This window comes from Bubalus kerabau, chromosome 15 (genome assembly GCF_029407905.1).
Source record: "Bubalus kerabau isolate K-KA32 ecotype Philippines breed swamp buffalo chromosome 15, PCC_UOA_SB_1v2, whole genome shotgun sequence".
In the NCBI taxonomy this organism is placed as follows: domain Eukaryota; kingdom Metazoa; phylum Chordata; class Mammalia; order Artiodactyla; family Bovidae; genus Bubalus; species Bubalus kerabau.
Genome location: NC_073638.1, coordinates 82942040 through 82947896, shown reverse-complemented (window position 1 = coordinate 82947896; position 5857 = coordinate 82942040).

Here is a 5857-nt window from a genome sequence, read left to right as displayed (position 1 = left end):
GCCTGCCAATGCAGGAGACTAAGAGATGCAGGCTCAGTCCCTGGGTGGGGAAGAGTCCCCTGGAGGAGGGCATGGCAACCCACTCCAGTATTCTTGCCTGGAGAATCCCAAGGACAAAGGAGCCTGGTGAGCTACAGTCCATAGGGTAGCACAGAATCAAACATGACTGAGCATGCATGCAAGTGGTCTTCTAATTTCCTTGTGATTTCGCTTCCTAAGAATGTAAATTTTGGGCAATCTGAAATAAATTTCAGTATACGGTAACTTAGGGAGTTCATGGCAAAATGAGTATTACTCCATTATTCCATACCGTGGTTATTTGAAAAATAACTGAGTAAACATTTACTGAATGCTTATAGGGACTGGCACTCTATTAAGTGCCTTTCATTTATTTTTTACTTTATCGTCACAGAAACCCTATAGGGCAAGTACGCTTGTGATCACATCCATTTATAACATAAATGAGGAAATCGAGTTGTAGAGATTTTATCTGTGTCCAGTATTACTTTGAATCCAAGAAGTCTAACAGCAGAAAGCAGTCTCTTCACCCCTCTGCTATGCTGCCTTGCCTTTATCATGTTTTGAAGACTCATATGTTCATGGGTATTTTCTGTTTTATTGAAATATCTCCCTATCCCACACTTATTTTTGAATTGATATAATTTAAAATATTATATATTTCTGACATATGATAATAATATACTACAATTTAGTATTTAATGTAAGCCTCACTCTTGTTCTTTCTTTGGATGTCTATTTATTTTCACTTGGTTATCCTTCCAAATAAATTTTAAAATCACATTATGAAGCACATGTACATGCCCACACACAAAAACACACACAAATACATTCTACTTCTCTTGGGATTTTATCAGATTCACTCCAACTGTATACATTACTTTGAAGATAGATATTTTAAAGTATAGAGTTTTCCCATCCCCCCGAATAAAAGCTTTAGTGATTGATTTTTCTTTAATTTTGGGGAAAATATTTTTCATACAATTGGAAAAATACATTTTACTTATATTAATATTAAGTGCTATTAAGAATATGAGAAAAAAAGCTATGGTTTTTCCGGTAGTCATGATGGATGTGAGAGTTGGACTATAAAGAAAGCTGAGTGCTGAAGAATTGATGCCTTTGAACTGTGGTGTTGGAGAAGACTCTTGAGAGTCCCTTGGACTGCAAGAAGATCCAACCAGTCCATCCTAAAGGAAATCAGTCCTGGATGTTCTTTGGAAGGACTGATGCTGAAGCTGAAACTCCAGTACTTTGGCCACCTCATGCAAAGAGTTGACCCATTGGAAAAGACCCTGATGCTGGGGAAGAGTGAAGGCAGGAGGAGAAGGGCATGACAGAGGATGAGAGGGTTGGATGGCATCACCGACTCAATGCACATGAGTTTGGGTGGACTCTGGGAGTTGGTGATGGACAGGGAGGCCTGGCGTGCTGTGGTTCCTGGGGTCACAAAAGAGTCAGACACGACTGAGTGACTGAACTGAACTGAAATGAACTAAAGAATATGAAAAGAATGAACTTTCCTCCAATTATACACATCTAAATAATAACATGATTTTTACTGAATCACTCTTTATACAGTTTGAGGAAATTAATATAATTTTGCCTGTCTCTCTTTTCTTTTACCCATTTTTTGTATTTTTTTATCACTTGAAATTTTAGATCTAGATTGCTATTAAAATTGTTTTCATAATGAATTTTTTATAGAATATTTGAAACAATTATTTAGACACAAATGTGTTTTACTGTCTTAATTCTCTTGACTTGCATTTTTTAAAATTCCCCACAATTAATTTTTAATTATTTATCAAACTAGATTTTTTTGAGTTACTGAGTTACTGTTTCCAACATAGATGTAAACAATATAATCCACAGCATTTGCAAATGTGAGAAAAATTTTTTTTGATCTTACATCCAAGAATAATGAAGGCTTCCCGGAAGACTCAGTGGTAAAGAATCTGCCTGCCAATGCAGGATATGCACGAGATGTGTGTTCGATCCCTAAATCAGGGAGATCCCCTAGAGGAGGAAATGGCAACCTACTCCAGTATTCTTGCCTGAAAAATCCCATGTACAGAGGAACCTAGCAGGCTACAGTCCATGGGATCTTCAAAGGGTCGAACATGACTGAGTGACTGAACAACAAAAATCTGAAAGCATTTTGAAAGCAGAATCCCTTTCCTATTTTTTAATTTTTAATTTTTTAACTTTTAATTTTTTAATTTCTTTTTTATTTTTTAATTTTAATTTTACAATGTTGTGTTGGTTTCTGCCACACAACCACACGAAACAGTCATAATTATATATATATATATATACCCCCTCCCTCTTGAGAACCCCCCTATCCCACCCCTCTAGATCATCACAGAGCCCCATGCTGGGTTCCCTGTGTTACACAGCAACTCCCCACTAGCTATGAATTTTACATGTGGTAATGTGTATATGTCAATACTACTTTCTCAAGATTCCCCTTCTTTTCTCTAAGTATCTTTAGTCAATTGGATGAGGCCCACCCCATTAAGAAGAGTAAGTTGCTTTACATATAGTCTACTGATTTAGTTTTATTGTACTTCATTTTTTTTCATGTTTTCTAACATTTTGTCATGAAAATTTTCAAACAAGTAGCAACATTGTTAGAATTTTACGGTGGACACCCACATTCCCAGCACCTAGATTCTGCTATTAACATTTGATTATACTCACCTTATTACATAATTACAAATTCATTAACATATCTTATTATTTGTGATGTTCTTCAAAGTAAATCAAAGACATCAGTACACCTCCCCCAAATCCTTCTGAGACATATCATTAATATTAGAGTTTAATATTTGCTGATGTTTTTCTTTTGATGTAAAATTTGCAATGAAATGCACCATCTTACAAGTACATTCACTGCATTTTGACAAACATATACAAATATAAGCTATCAAGATACAGAATACAAGTAGTTCCCTCGCTCCCCTTTCTAGTGAATCCCTCCTCCAAGCCCCAGTGGTAACCCCTGTTCTAATTTTTTTGCACAGTAGATTAGTTTTATATATTTTGGCATCATGTCAGTGAAATTACATAATATATACTCTTTTGTGCAACACTTCTTTCAGTCTGCGTAATATTTGTGAGATCTACCCATGGTCTTTCATGTATCGGTCACTTTTCCTTTTGCGTTGCTAGATTCATGGTTCACCATCATGTATTTATGTTTTTCTCTTGACAGACACTATGGCTCTTTCTAGTTATTGGCTATATGAGTAAAGCCATTGTAAACATCTTGAGTCTTTTTTGTGAACATATTTTTGTTTATATTGGGCAAATATCTCTGTGTGGAGCTGCTGGTCATAGAGTGGGTATATGTTTCATTCTAGAAGAAGCTGTCAGACCTTTTCCCGGGGTGGTTGTGTCATTTACCCTGCCAAGGACAGCCCTGCTCCAGGGGCTGTGTCCCTTCTTCCATAGGTGGCTGATGTCAGCCTCTTTGATGGCCTACTGATTTAAATGTGAATTGTATCTTAAAACAAAAACACACACATAAAAAAACCTTAGTGCACCAGCTCCATTGGCGTTTGACCAAACTGCTGGGCACCATGGCCTAGCCAAGTTAACATGTAAAATGACCACCACAATCCATCCCTTGTCAACTCAGCACCCCTACTCATCTCCTCAAACCATACCTGATCTCCAAGTAAAGATAGTAAAAAGTGTACTTAGGCCTAATCTGATACAATTATACTGCATATAACCAAAAACACACAAACTGTTTCCACATGAGGGGGATGCAGAGTCTTTGGGTGATGGTCATCCTTCTCCTTGACAGTCTGTGTATTAAATACTATGCTGTAAAGGTAGCGATGCTAAGCACTAAGGTGCAAAGTCAGCACATTTTGTTATATGGCAAAGGTTTAAGGGATGGAAGGACACGCACACCAACATATGGATTAAAAAATAAAGAAGAAATATGCAGAATAATTACAGCCCTCATTTCTGTAACTGGCCATGTACTCAAAATTGATATTTATAAAGCACTTCTTCCAATACCCATTCCATATTCCCTTTGTCCTCAGAAAGGACCACAATATTTGGCAGTATTGGAGGGGGGAGGTTGGCAGTATCAGGGGCTTCCCTGATAGCTCAGTTGGTAAAGAATCCACCTGCAATGTAGGAGACCCTCGTTCCATTCCTGGGTGGGGAAGATCGCTGGAGAAGGGATAGGCTACCCACTCCAGTATTCCTGGGCTTCCCTGTGGCTCAGCTGGTAGACAATCCGCCTGCAATGCAGGAAACCTGGGTTCGATCCCTGGGTTGGGAAGATCCCTTGGAGAAGGGAAAGGCTACCCGCTCCAGTATTCTGGCCTGGAGAATTCCATGGCCTGCATAGCCCATGGGGTCGCAAAGAGTCAGAGCAACTTTGCTCAGTCGGCTGAGCAACTTTCACTTTCATTACCTTCTGTATGAGGACACAGCCTGCCCTTAATTCAAGGAGTTCTGGGTCTATAAACTAGCTCAAGTCTGAGAACTGATTCTCTGTTTTATGATTCAAGTTAAGACTTTTGATCACTTGACCTAAAGCTCTTCCGCTTAATAGACTTCCCATCTGTTTTACTTCCCGGAGCACTATGATCAACTAGCCAAGGTCATTCACAGAAGTCTGAGTCATAATATCCTGATTGCTGCTTTGACTTCATGTGCATTAGGACAACCGTATCACCTTACCTTTGGCAATCAAATACCACACTTGGACCTTGCCACCAAGAATCCAATTATCCCCATTACATTTAAGCTTCTCAAGTCAGTGGCAGAAGATCCCACTGTAATTTCTGAGAAGAGCAATCACAGAACTCTTCAGAGACTCTGGAATTCTGCTTGTGAATTTGTTCCTCATGGTCACAGTGAAAAGTGTGCCCTCTGGACCCTCCTGGGGTGGGTGAGCAAGTCTTAAATGACAAATCCTCTAACTTTCTAAGTTCTAAAGTGTGTGAATTGCTCTCTCAATGTGATACCAAGGCACTCTGGTATTTCTACTTTCTCTGGTGTAAGCCACCCTGTGGTCCATGTTTCAGCCAAAAAAGCAAACGATTAAAGTCCTTTATAACACCCCAAGCTGCCAAATTAATTTCAAAATCTATGCCTAGTGTTGTTGTTGTCCAGTTGCTAAGTCTTGTCCGACTCTTTGAGACCTCATGGACTGCAGCACACCAGGGCTTCCCAGGTAGCTTGGTGGTACAGAATCTGGCTGCCAATGCAGGAGACACAAGAGATGTGGGTTCTATCCCTGGGTCAGGAAGATCCCCTGGAGTAGTAAATAGCAATACACTCCAGTATTCTTGCCTGAAAAATTCCATGGACAGAGGAGCCTGGGCTACAGTCCATGGGGTCACAAAGAGTCGGACACAACTGAGCAACTGGCATGACTGGAATATATTGATCATGGGAGTAAACAGTGTTCAAAATAAGCTCAGAAATTTAGGCTTGAATAGGTTATTGCAAAGATACATGTGCCATGCTTGTAAGACTAGCCTTTATTCAAAAAATGACAGAAAACAAATAAATTAAGCAGAGCAGTATCATGATTTGATTCTCAGTGGGCTCATCTCAATAAATTCAGCCCAATTCAGCTTTGTGTTTCTTTCATCATTAATCCACATATTTAATATAAATTTCCTCACATAGTCCTCACTTTCGTTTGTGTAAAATGGTGGGGGTGGGGGGAATTGTGATTCTGTTGTAGTTTTGTGTAACTCCTCCTCAGTCAAACTTTGCACTTCACCTTTTGGGGCCTGTGGGGAGTGGAGTCTAGTTTTAGGTCCAGAAGTAAAAAGGGTAATGGGTGTGGGTCCCGTGG